Source organism: Pholcus phalangioides, unplaced genomic scaffold (assembly GCF_987345545.1).
Source record: "Pholcus phalangioides strain wild (caught in Gottingen) unplaced genomic scaffold, Ppha-v1.0 ptg000029l_1, whole genome shotgun sequence".
Classification (NCBI taxonomy): Eukaryota; Metazoa; Arthropoda; class Arachnida; order Araneae; family Pholcidae; genus Pholcus; species Pholcus phalangioides.
Window position 1 is genome coordinate 5,000,903 of NW_028301619.1, and position 14,704 is coordinate 5,015,606.

A 14,704-nucleotide genomic window follows, 5' to 3' on the forward strand; every position below is an offset into this window, starting at 1 on the left:
CCTTGTCTATCATGAATAATTGCATTTTTAATTGGGTTGATGTATTTTTGAAATATATGACATCCATATTTTTATGGGCATCTTTTTATCAGCCACCTCGTTGGGCATTTTGCCTGTTGTGGCGTTGTATTTGTATTTGTATTTGTATTTGTATGAGGTGAGGTCAACAAAATAATTCCACGTTTCTAAGTGCAATATTCGTTGAGATATTGGAATTGAAAAATCGGAGAAGAACAGCATAAACTAACGGAAAACTCTTCTTTTTCCTTATTTATTATGTTCTTTCCCAACTTTTATCAAATTTTTAATACAAATATATCAATGAATATTGCACTGAAAAACATGGAATTTTATTTTTGGTCTCAAAACAAAAACACAGGGCAACAACTTCCTAATTAGGTTATTTTAGGACAGGTTGTCCATATATAAACATTTAGATTTTTTTATTTTCCGACACCCCGTATTTTCACTCTCAAAATGGTACAGGATGATTTTTAAAAACATTTTGAGCAATTTTTAAGTTGGAACTATACCTCTACGACGAACGGTTGATAAGAAAAAGGCGGTATCAGGACTTACAGGACACTCCGTATATACATATATACAAATACAAATACAACGCCACAACAGGCAAATTGCCCAACGAGGTGGCTGACTTAAGAACATCATGGATCCCCGAGCCATTTTTTTTGGAGGCTCTACCTAATACTGCTACACCACACATGCACCCCGTCCACCCCCCCCCCCCGCGGAACCCCCCAACGAATTGGTACATGCGGGAATGTGCGTGTACGTGTAGTGAAACCTGACGTGTTCTTTTTTGTTTCTCTGTAATGCTTGTTATGTGTAGTGCTGTCATCTGCCACCAGTTTTTCTAACTATGAGTGAAGTGTTATGATTGAATGATTTATCGTTGTAGGACTGTTGCTGTCTGTGGCGAGACTTTTTAACGGGGAGATCAGCTCGCATTTGCGCCTTGAAGTTGGGAACCACAGAAAACCAACTTCAGCCCACCACAAATTCCCATACACTCATGTATGGACATTTATATGAGTGTATATATACACTCATATCCATAAATTAAGGGTAATGCCAGCTCCGGCAAATAAAGGTTCAGAAACGAAACAAACGTTAGTTATTCATAAAGCCCATTTATTAAACAAAAGATAAAGAACAAAAACGATGGTGTATGTATGATACCATTCATAAAAACTACGATTTCTGCTCCTTGGAGCAATTGTAAAAAATATCTCCTTTACAAAAACTTACTATTACATGGTTGGTATGATGGTAAATACATTGTATGTCTCCCATGCGATGAAATACAGTCCGTACAACGCCTAAGCTTGCTGAGTATCAAATTATCGATCTGATCTTGGGGAAGATCACTCCACTCAGCAAGCAATGCTCTCCGAAGTTCCGGTACACATGTAGGAGGTGGTTGACGAGCTGCAACTCGTCGGCCAAGCATGTCACACACATGCTCCATCGGATTCAAGTCAGGTGAGAATGCTGGCCATTCCATACGGGTTATATCCTCAGATTCAAGGCATTCGTTTTCGATGTTTGCTCGGTGAGGACGGGCGTTGTCATCCATAAACACAAATTCTGCGCCCATGGCACCCCTAGACAAAAGTACATGTTGTTCCAGAATGATGTCCCGATAAATTTGGGCTTTCATGGTTCCGGTTTGAACATGCAGATCTGTTCTGGAACCCAGTATAATTCCACCCCAAACGAGCAATGCTGCACCACCGTAACGGTGCCGTACAATGATGTTGTCTTGGTGGTAACGGGTACCTGGCGTTCTCCATATGAAAGTCCGACGTGAATCAGACTGCAAGCTAAACCTGGACTCGTCGGAAAACATCACACAAGCCCACTGTGACGATGTCCACATTGCATGTACTCTACTCCAGGCTAATCGCTGCCGACGGTGAGTTGCCGTGAGCGGAACACATCTGACAGGCCTGCGAGCATATAGACCAATATCCCCCAAACGTCTGTACACGATTTGCCTTGAAACTGTGGTACCCGTGGCTGCAGATAGCTGACGAGACAGGTCGGATGCTGTGCTCCGTCTGCTTCTTTTGGCAGTTACTGCCAAATACCAGTCTTCATTCGGCGTTGTAACTCGGGAGCGACCTGTACTGTAACGTCTACTGACATTTCCGTTATCTTGGAATCGTTGCCAAAGCCTAGAGATGACACTTTGGGCAATTCCAAGTTTCTTGGATACTTCCATCTGAGTACGCCCACATTCCAGGCGGCCGATAATTCTACCACGTAAAAAATCATCCACATGCGTCGTCTGTGTCATAACTATTCGCTTATGTGCACTGAGCGCCTTACAGAACTCTTGTGAACAATTTTACTTCTTTCCCACCATTTCTTATATACCCCCCTCTTACACTCTCGTCATTGTGACGTACTATCGGCATCATCTGGTGGCTTCCTGAAATTTGCATATCATTCTTGCAGATGTGTGTGATAATTCTACAGGTGAAATTTTTACTTTAGATTTCGATTTCCGTGTGATTCTGAATTATCCTTAATTTATGGACATGAGTGTACATACAATTATGTCGGTATTTTAAATATTACGATCCTCACGTATTCCCAAGAGATCGGTAACATCTGTCGAGGGAATTAATTGAAATGTTGTTGAATACCATTCAAGAATACGAATCTAATTTTTTAACAATTTTTTAAAAGGAATATTCATATTTTTCATTTTTGATTTCAATGGGTAAACTATTATACTGCTTTGGGGGAAAAGTAAATGAAATTTTTGTATAAAATATTTATATCCTGTTTAGGATTTAATTCTGTTGCATTCGATTATGAAATCAAGTTAAAAATGTTGGTTTCGGAAATAAAATTATTTTACACAAAATAAGATTCGGTCTAGATTTTGTGTTGAGTTTCCACAATAACAACGGTCATGAAAAGTTTCTGAATCACACGTGGGCGTGATTGGAATTGCCATTTTTCACGCCTACATGACGAAAGTGAAATGACTTTTATGCGTCATGAATAGGCTATAAGACCAAGAAGAAGTTCCCGACTTGCTCCACCAAGGTCAATGCCTCTCGGCGTGGTTGGTCGTTGCTTGCGAATTGCATAACTGATGACAGGATTGCACACCTAACAAGGCGAGCTACTTATTTTCTTAGCTGCCTACACTGGAGGTACAACGTGGGTGCTCGTCATGTAGGTTGAGCTGGTTTTCTTTTTCTACCTGCTGAATCTTCTCGTCCTGCCAGAGACTTCATCATCACTAAAAACGACTGAATGACGCATTTCTGGGTAGCGCCACATGATGAAATACAGGGTCTGTCTGTCTATTAGGATTTTTCGACTATTATATGCTGTACTGACAGACAGTGTAACGAACTTTTCTTTCTGCATGAAGCGGAAACTGTAACAACATGAAACAGGCTGTGATTATACTCAACTTCATTATACTTTCAAATGAGCATCCTGTTGCTCCTTTTTTTTTATTGGCAGAACTAAAATGAAGAATAATAATAATCAAATGCTTTACTGTCATCGAATAGCATTGGATTCGGAATTTGAAATTAATACACTATACAGGTTGTCCGAAATGCCTTGCCCAGTGGATATCTCTGCAAGCATTGACTTTAGAAACATACTTTTATTTGCAAAACATTTTCAAATTACCTGCGGTTACTCTTAAATTTTATAAGGGGTCGTATACATAAAAAATATAAAAATTAAATTTTATGTATACCCTGTGTGCTAAAATTTCCAATTAGTGAAATGTAAATGCTGCTCTGAGAAGTCATTAACAAAACAATTCATGTTTTTAAATGCAATATTAATGGAAAAATTTGTCTTGGAGGTTTTCAGCAATAATTGCCAATGATATACGGTGTTATTTACAAAGTGCGAAGCTTAAATTAAATTCAAATTTGTAAAAATTCTGTAGCTGTCAAACTTGATTGTCACAAAAATTAATTTTTATTTATTCATATATTATATATTGATTTTATTATTGTAAATAAAAAATGAAATGGTTGAGTACATTCTATTTGTGCACAGTCCCGAAAACTGGCAACTTTTGAGCCAATGAATACTTTCTTAAACAGTGATAAGGTGGCAAAACATAGAGGTTTTATGTATTGAATATCTCGATAACTACTGCATTTAAAAATATGAAATTTTTTACAAATGACGTTTTAAAACTGGATTTGCATTTCATATAATATAGAATTTTTAGTACACGAGAATTGCATAACATTTTATTTATTAATTGTATAAACATTTTATTTATTAATTGTATAAACATTTTATTTATTAATTGTATAAACATTTTATTTATTAATTGTATAAACATTTTATTTATTAATTGTATAAACATTTTATTTATTAATTGTATAAACATTTTATTTATTAATTGTATAAACATTTTATTTATTAATTGTATAAACATTTTATTTATTAATTGTATAAACATTTTATTTATTAATTGTATAAACATTTTATTTATTAATTGTATAAACATTTTATTTATTAATTGTATAAACATATTTTAATTTTTTCATGTATATGGCCCCTCAAACAAATTTTAAGTAATTGCACGTCATGTGAAAGCTTTTTATAATTGAATATATGGTTCTAAAGTCAACGGCTGCAGAAACACGTGCTGTGCGAAAGTTAGTGTTCACACACACTGTTGAGTTTGGATATTTTTCGAATTTCTAAAAAATATTTCACGAATTGTCCGGCACCTGCTATTTTCATATAAGTCTCCTATAAAGTTCGCTAACAAATTTTGAAAGAAAAATAAAATTGTATCGCTCGCACATGCGTACGTAAAAACTATTTTCTTCAAATTCTTATATCTCACTGAATTCAGAATGTTTTATTGCGAAATTTCCATGACCTAGCTATGCTAACCCTGCAAACCGTTTTTATTTTGGTTATTTGTCCGGTTTTTATGAATTTTTAAAGTTTCTACGGACTTCTTGCCCACCCTGTATATTTTTTATTTCTCACTACAGTAGAACCTCTCGATAACGGACATCCATAGGACCAAAAATTTTGTCCGCTGACGGGCAGTGCCCGCTAATAGGGATGTACGATATACAGTGCAACCTCGTTTATACGACTTTCACATTTATACGACGTTTGATTTCGGTCGTCATTGGTTCCCGTAGATTTTAATGTTAAAATGCATATGTTATTGTGTGTGCAAAAGTGATACACTGCAAGTCATGCATAATCACTAATCGTCTCGATATAAAGAATGTTTGAATAAATTTCACTACATTTATCGCTTTTACCGGCGATAATGCATAATTTTCAAATAAAGTTGGATAATCTGATAAATATGAAAAAAAAAATATAACCTTTCTTCTCTTGATTAAACCAATTAATTACTTTTATCCGTACATGATACGTGTACTACATATATTTTGGAATAAAAATTCAATTAAAATAAGTGTGACGAAGATAAAAACATTCATAATATTGAGAAATTGAATTTTCTGGATGTTATGCGGAAACCAATATTTGGAAAGAAAAGTGATTTGTCCCTTTGCATGCCGGGCAAGTGCACTAACCAATACACCAGAGACACACTTTGCAGTTCCTTAAAACACACATTAGTAGCGCGAAGCGCTGAATGGAGACATAGCAGCCTCCCTTAACTACAGCAATTTTCGCCCCAGTTGGCGTTTTTGTATTAAGAGAGTGTATTTTTTCGGCCCGAAATATATGAGAAATTGAATTTTCTGGATGTTATGCCTCTGGTGAGACCAGAGGTCTGGTACACCAGAGTCTCTGATGTATTGGTTAGCGCACTTGCCCCAGATATGCAAGTGGACTCGGGTTCGATTCCCAGAGGAAACAAATCACATTACTTTCGAAATATTAGTTTCGGTATAACATCCAGAAAATTAAATTTTTCAGTATATTTCGGGCCGAAAAAATACCATCCGTTAATTCACAACATGATCAGCCTTGTAAAGTTGGCGTTCTTCCCACGTATCAACAGACCAAACCACCATTACCATTCGAGTTTACCATCCTGGACCATAGTTATGTTCAGTTAATTAATTAACCAGTTGACGATTTATCATGTTTACCAACAAGAGCTTGGGATTACATATAATCTTAGTTGAATATGATAAATGCTTGGTTTATGACCAAAAATTAATAAATTAAAGTTTGCCTGATTTTACTGCCCGCTAACGGCAAGTGAAATACATTAAATCCCTATTCCACGGGACCGGGGATCAAAAAAGTGTCCGTTAACGGGGAGTATCCGCTAAGGGAGGTGCCACGGTAATGTGTCATGTAGAATTGGCTACATACATATCAAAACAGGTAAACATACACTGAGCATCATGAGAGTTTACTTCATAAGAGTATTTCTGTCATTAAAAACTATTTGTGATGAACAATCATAACAAAGAGGCTTCGAACTTGAGTGTTATCGTCTAAACTACTTATGTCAACATGTTAGTGGATGTAGAAGCTGAAGAACCTCTATCGAATAGCTCAAGAGTTAGCTGAATCGAATCTTGTTGGGAAAAAAAATCCATCAAGAGCTTCTTGGAGAATTAAGCTATTTATTCTTTCTACTCTTACCATAAGATGATTTTTCGTAGCAGATAAAAAAGGATTCCGTGGCTCATTTACTCGGTATGTTCGGAAGTCAGGTCTCAAGAAACCAGGTAATCGTAAGCTGTCAACCGCTCATTAATTGAATGGATAAGCTTCTGTTTCGAAAAAGAAAAAATAATGAAAAAAAAAAAACTAAACAAAAAATAACAAGACACGTTGTACGCCCCTTTAACCTTCCGCCATTATCAGGCTATAATCATCAGTTACCTTTCAGAACAAAATGGATGAATAAGAGCTACTTTTACAGCTGGTGACTCCTAAGTGCGTATTTTTATCAGTGTCACCCGCGATCTTCGCTGAGATAGAAATGGTTCTTCAAATAATCAGCTAAAAGCACACACTGCATTCCTTATTCAAAAAAGTACTTAGCTAAGAAACTTCTTCAAAAATACTTCGGCAATAGTTATACTGTTCCGAGATGTTTTATATTTTCCACATGCCGTGGATGTTTTAAGAGAGTATCTTTCTTCCCTTACAGTGATTCAAAGATGCGGTATTTTCTCAAAATTGAAATTAATGATTTAATTTCTCTTTAGCTACACACGTTGAAATGAGAAGTAGTTAACTAACTACATAGTCATTCATTTTTCAGGAAACAAAGCCCTTTAATATATTAACCCTTTCAGTTCTGACGGTAATTTAAAGCAGTGTTTTTCCACTTTTCAGCCCACGGCTCTCTTTGGACAATATTTCATTCTCGTGGCCAGTGGCGTATTTACAGGGATTCTTCTTAGTGGGCTATAGCCCAGGGTGGCAAGTTCAGAGGGATGAAAAATTTCAGGAATGAGGGGCCGAGAAAATTAATAGAATGGGAGAAGGGTGCAAAACTTGTATAACTAAATAAATCCGTCTCTGCGGGTAGTGCCATCGTAATGCATGAGGCTACCCGGGCACGGCCCGGGGTCCTCAAGAGCAAATACAAATACAACGCCACAACAGGCAAATTGCCCAACCTGGTGGCTGACTTAAGAACATCATGGATCCCCGAGCCATTATTTGGAGGCCCTACCTACTACTGCTACACCACACATGCACCCCGCCCCCGGCGGAACCCCCAACGAATCGGTACATGCGGGAATGTGCGTGTACGTGTAGTGAAACCTGGCGTGAAGTTTTTTGTTTCTCTGTAATGCCTGTTATGTGTAGTGCTGCCATCTGCCACCAGTTTTTCTAACTATGAGTGAAGTGTTATGATTGAATGATTTATCGTTGTAGGACTGTTGCTCTCTGTGGCGAGACTTTTTAACGGGGAGATCGGCTCGCATTTGCGCCTTGAAGTTGGGAACCGCAGAAAACCAACTTCAGCCGATCACCACTGTGGGGTTCGAACCCGGATCCTCGCATCGTGAGTCCGTCACTATAACCACTCGACCACCACAGCGGCAATACAAATACAATGCCACAACAGGCAAAATACCCAACGACGTGGCTGAGAAAAAGATTTCCATATCAATATGGATGCCATATATGAAAAGAGAGAAAAGGCCTTTTTATTTGTATGAATAAATTACATAAATGAACATAACGGAAAAACAACGCAACGCATAAACTACACACAAATCATCTCCCCAAGGTATCATCTCCCAAGGGACCTATGTCCGTCCAGGGCAGATCCACCAAAATGTCTTCTCGTGGCAACACATCGCTTTGTATGTGTGAACACATACACACACAATTATATATTGGTTTGCCCCCACGGTTTTTTAGTATGTGTTAATTGATTTCGCTTAAAACTTTATATACTATTTATGATATTCGTATTTTCCACATATGTTTTAATCAGACTTTTATATTTTTTAAGCATTTTCTAATTTTTTATGTGTGAATCCAAGATATTGTAAATTTTTGGTCCTAAATAGACATGAATTGTTTTTTTATTATTTTACAAGGAACAATGATTTGAAATTGGGTTCCATTATTCTGATTCCATTATTTCATTCCATTATTTCTGATATTTTTTTGAATTTTTCTTATTTTAAACCAATCTGTATCTGAATAAAAAGAGTAATAGTCTATAAACATAAGTTTTACGGATATTTGATCTATAGTAATTTATTTGGATATTTAATGGATGATGAGTATTAGGCGTGATTATATTTAAACTTTTTGTTATTGTTTCATTTAGTAATTGGATATTACAATCATAATCTCCTCCCCATACATAAATTCCATAATGAACAGTGAACTGGATCCATGCATTGTACATATTTGTTAAAAAATTTTCTGATACAATATTTCGTAGATTATACAGGGTGGGCAAAAAGTCCGTAGAAACTTGAAAAATTCATAAAAACCGAAATAAGAAATGGTTTGCATTCGTGCCTACCCTGGACTAGAGAAAACTGAGCATCCTTTTCATGTAGGTTTTATGCATGGCCGTCATTGGTCATGGCGAAGTGATGTTCTGGGGCCTCCACATTTAACTGGAAGTGAAAGCTTACATGTTAACATACTTACGAATATCATAGTACCAATCTTATCATGTAGGCGGAAATGAATATGAGCCCACGGGCCCGTGGATAAAAATGACCATAGTTCTATGAAATGCTCTGCTGGATTATCGTCCAGCAGACATATTATATAATACAATATAATATAATATAATAATATAACATTATCGTCCAGATATGTCACTTGACAGCTGCTTTAAACTACCACCAACGTTTAACCCCCGTAACACCCCTTATATACGTTGTTAGGAGTTGGGATTTTGATTATGAAAGCCGTATACAGTAAACCCTCGGTTTACGAACGTCTGTTTGCGATATAATTCGGTTTCCTAATTTGTCTTGGCTTACAAACATGCCAGTCGGAAAAAATTGGACTACATCCAAAGGAACAATACAGAAATTGAGATTTCTATGGCCACGTGGTGATTTTTTTTCAAGTTCCTTTCACTGAATACGACTCCTCTTGTACAGCTCATGGATGAACATATCTCATTTCAAACTTTGAGAAGAGGGGTTTACATTAAACAAATTTTTCAGAGATATTTTTCAACAATTCCTGACAAAGAATTAACACTCACTGACTCGTGGAAACATCATTTTAATGTCCTATATTAATCATAGTGCTTATTGACAAAGCTTAGCAGCAAGTGGCTTACAGAACCATGAATTTGGTTTAGATGGCATTGTGGCCAGATTGCTTTGCAGGCAGAAATTTCGAGGGCTTTGACACTGAGATTAATAGATCTAATCAATGAGAGCAGACATGGGCTCGGCTCTGCTCTCGAAGAACATCATAGAATATAATTCCGTTATCTCGTAATTTTGGGATTAATGCTCTCTAGGAAAAGTGTTTTCACAGTATCAGCATGATGATTTCAGTTTGTTTTATGTTAGCCCCTTGAGCGTAAAGCAATGTTGTAAAAATTGACACTAGAAATCTTTGGAGTCCCAAGTACATATGTAGCGCTCATTCTGATATAGGTGTTTTGATGAAACTTAATATATAGAATATATTAACTATGGGGGAAAAGAAAGATTCAATGAAAAAAATAGTTCAATTTTTGACCACCTGGTCGGTGAAAAAACTGATTTTTTTTTTATCACAGTTATCTTTTTGCTATTTTCTAGATAACGTATATACCAAGACTTAATGAAATGCCGTCCACCGCAACGGGTGCTACATTGGTTGGAGTAGTGTTATAATTTAAGTGACACTACTCGGCTCATACCAAAGCCTCTTAGATACTACTTCTAGGCGGCTTTGCTCATACTGACATTACTCCGACCTATGTAGCGCTCTTTGTGATGGCCATGGGCGGAGATACGGGGGAAGGGGCATTTCCCCAGCGTCAAATCAAAGGTGAAGTCGACTGATCTAATGTATATATGTATATATGAATTGGCATGTATCATCATCATCGTGCCCCCCCCCCAGCAATAATGACCGTGCCCCCACAGACTGCCAAGTCTATCTCCGCCTATGGTGGTGGACGTATTTCATTGGAACTTGGTATATATATTATTTGGACCATGGCAAAAAGACGACTGCGATAAAAAAGCGGATCTTTTCACCTGGTGGTCAAAAATTGAACTTTTGAATGAAATGAAAATGACAATGAAATATTTTCATTGAATCTTTCTTTTACCCCCCCCCCTTATGGCTCATATATCCTATATACTACGTTTCATCAAAATCATCAGAATTCGCGCTACATCCGTCTGAGTAGTGTCAGTTTATTTATAATCGCCCTGTACTAAGGAAATAATCGAGTTAATGCATAATATTATTTTTCCTCACTCTAGTAATTGATCCATATTTCGTTTCATGTCAGCATTTTTTCGTAAAATAATACCTATATGTTTCAAATACCAAGCACATTGACGTGACTGATACTTATACAAGTACCATCAGTGCATGGTGAGGTGTCGATTGTATGCAAACAATTGTGAACCCAAATTCAATTATAATTTGAATGTGCGTTTTTTTTAAATTTTAGAACTAATAAATGAGATTGAGGATACTTTGTGGGCTAAAAGAAAATCCTAAAAAAAAGATCTACAATATTGATTAACCTTGTATCGGGAGGCAGACCATCATCATAGTGCATTACTAGATTTATACGGTTTTTGATATATTTTATAAATCCAGTTTTCATAATGCGGTACTGAAATTGTTAATGTTGAACACGTTTCGACTAATACTGCTTCTGAATCCTTGTTATTCCAAAAGTTGGAAAAAAAAAATTACTAACTAATATTCAATATCCGAAGATGATGTCACTCTCCACCTTCCATATGAAGGTTTTTAACAACTAGTTGATGTGAAGATGAATTTAGGAAAGATAGAAAATTCAGCTCCCTGCAAGGGCAGTGAATTAGTGGCCCGAGTTAGGTCCGACCGTCAAAGGTACGTTCACGTTCAGTGTACACCAGCTCTAAGGAAAGATTAAAATTCGTTGCCTGTGTAGTCTAGTGCGCGCACTCGGCAAGTGAGAGGACATGGGTTCCATTCCCCGTATGGGCAGTTGAAAATTTGCTATCTTTCCAAAATTCATTTTCTCATCAACTAGTTGTTAAAATGTTTCGTAATTCTCCATAGATGATTCCAGAAAAATTACGATCGCCAGAAGCAACATTTTTGGGTTTATTTGACATTTTCAAATTTTCTCCGAGTAGTAATTAAACATAAACGTTTCTTGATGACAACAAAAATTTGCCTCTGGATAAGTACAGACAAATGCAGCCCACGTGAAATGAGTGAACGGATAAATAAAATAAACAGAGAAGTAGAAGGATAAGTTATTTTCATAATATTCCATTTGCCTGTGGAAAAATCGGGCTAATCGAACAGAAAATTAATTCTACGATTACTTACATCGATATACAACATATGCCCTTAGGCTTATTTATCCGATGCGAAAATGAGGAACAATTTTTATTATAAGACATTTCTGAGTTTTGCGAGAGTGGTTTCTATATTTTCCCTTCATCATCTTAATGGCGAAAATCAGATATAATTCAAAAACAAAAAATAATAATAATTCAAAGTTTTGAAGTTGTTTTAATGACCAATGAAGATTTATGAAAGGTAAATCTAACATGATCCAGACATGATAATCAAAATAATGTCTTATTGCAGATATTTATATCATTAATCTAATACCCCATTATATTACAGGAATGATAAGAACCATAACAGCTTCAATTGCTGTCGTTCTGTGTGTTGCGTTATGCAATATTTCATGGGAAAATTTTTTTTTTACGGTTTATATTATACAGAATGAACCAAAAGCATGTGTGCAGCTGTTATTTGTTGAGGCATTTACTGTCAAAACTCGTTAGCGGGTCACTCGGATAACAAGTCACTCCACTTGCTGTGTCACTTTTTAACAATTCCGGTCGTCTTGAATGACATTTTTATGTTATTAAACTTCCGATATGCGTTTTCACACTCCGCTTAACCCTTTATATCGACATTATGGAAAGTGGAATAAGAAGAAAATTATAATAAATTAAAATAAAAGTATAAATGTAATGATAATAATAAATAGTTATGTAAATTATTTGGTAGGTCATTTTTAGTCCTAATTACAGACAAAAAAAAAAACAATGCTTTTGAAACAATTAGTTTAAAACAAATTATCTAACCTGATATTTTAAAGTACTGTCAGGATAAAAAGGGTTAAGGGCAGTGGTTTTCAAACTTTTGTCACCCGCGGCGTCTCCCTTACCCAATTTATGACTCATGTATGGCTCCCCAAAATAGTGTCGTAGATATATTCACTTATAAAAGAACCACTTCAAAGCATAAATAAGCACACAAATAAATATCTTCAGCTCTTAGTGATGCCCCTGACCAAGGTTGGCAACAACCCTAGGAGCCGCGACGCACACTTCGAGAAACACTGGCTTAAGGTGTCTCCTACGGTTCAACATGGTAAAAAACTTTCTTATGTAGAAATATTTTATTAAAAATATTATTTATCTATTGATTTATTTCAAATTTTTACCACATATATTTTATTGTGTATGTTATCCTACGCCATTACAAAAATTCACATATTTTCAATACTTAATATTTTACAAATTACGAAATAATACATTAAAAACAACTTGCATGCATGACCTGAAATCAATGTAATTGAATAAAAAATGATTCAAAATAAAGAAACGTTTTCAGTTTATAAAAGGATGTGAGATTTTACTAACTCAATCTTATTCAAAATTAAATTTTAAATTTGAAAAATTGAAAAAAAAAGTTAAAATGAACACAAGTATTTATGAATGGATCTCAAATATTTGATTATGGATGGATCTCAAATATATAGCCATTTTATGAATATATATTGAACAGTATCCTTTATTTTGAACCAATTTCATTGATGCCATGTTATTTTCATGCGCTAAAGCTGTTTTTAATGATTTTTTTTGAAATGAAGTTGTTTTTTGAAAATTTGTAAAAAATTGAGTATTACAGTTACTCAATACAGTAATTAACAGTTACATGTTAAATTTTGTAGTGGCATATAGGCAAGCATACACAATCAAATATATTTAAATAAGAACACATAATGAAATATATTGAAATAAAAATACACAATGAAATATATTGAAATAAAAATACACAATCAAATAACATTTGAAATAAATCAATGGATAAATAACATTTTTAATAATAATTCTACATAAGAAAATCTTTTTATCATGTTAAAAGGTAGGCGACCCATCCAAGGGGGTTATGGAAATGACGTTCATAAATTTTCATAGAAATCAGATATTACAATGTACACGATAAGCTCGATGCGTTCTTGTCATGGTTAATCATAAATCATTTCACGGTAAAAAAAAATGCGAGATTGAGGAGACTAACACATTGAGAAACATATTTTTGTCGTGGAGTTATTATTGCAATAGGCGCATTGTACAGGCTGTGGAAAGTCTATTACTGTTTGGTATATTTAAATAGATATTTAATAGTGTTTAACAGAGTTTGCCGGTAATGAGCACTTTGGGAAGAGTATGAAGTGATTTGGGGGGGGGGGATTCTTTGTTTTTCTAAAATTTTACCCAAGAAAATTTATAGAAATTTGAGTAAAATACATAATATATAAATTTTGGGGCCCAGGGCAAATGCTGATGTTTCTCCATGTGAAATCGGGTCCTTCCCCACACGAGGTTTGACTGTACCAACATCTTAGAGACCAGAAACATTTTACAGGCTCTAGGAAAAGCCTCGGATAAAAAAATGCATTATTTCTCTCGTGTTTTTGCTATGCATCGTCTCATTGAGTATTCAGCAGCATTCAGCACGTACTGCGCGGAAGTTTTAAGAACGTCCAATGATTTTTCGCAGCCATTCCCTATTGAGACTGCTTCGGATCACACACTACCTTATGTGGCATAGTTATATTCTTTATTATTATTCTTATTATTCAGGGGTTCGAATCGTAGAGTTAAACTTGACCACGGGGATGCTAAAACTGCTCATGTTCCAAAACTATTCTTTTATTCATGAGTTGTAAAAAAAAGCGTGAAATGTGCGTGGCTCTTAAGGTTGATATTAACAAAGTTTTTCAACTAGATTTTTTTTTCATCTTTGT

General features: G+C 35.5%; 1 protein-coding gene across 1 annotated transcript in view; it reads left to right on the forward strand.

Annotated features, from left to right (window-relative positions):
* LOC149067605 (uncharacterized) overlaps positions 1-14,704 on the forward strand; it is a 185,133-nt gene that overhangs the window by 79,826 nt on the left and 90,603 nt on the right. The window lies entirely within an intron of this gene.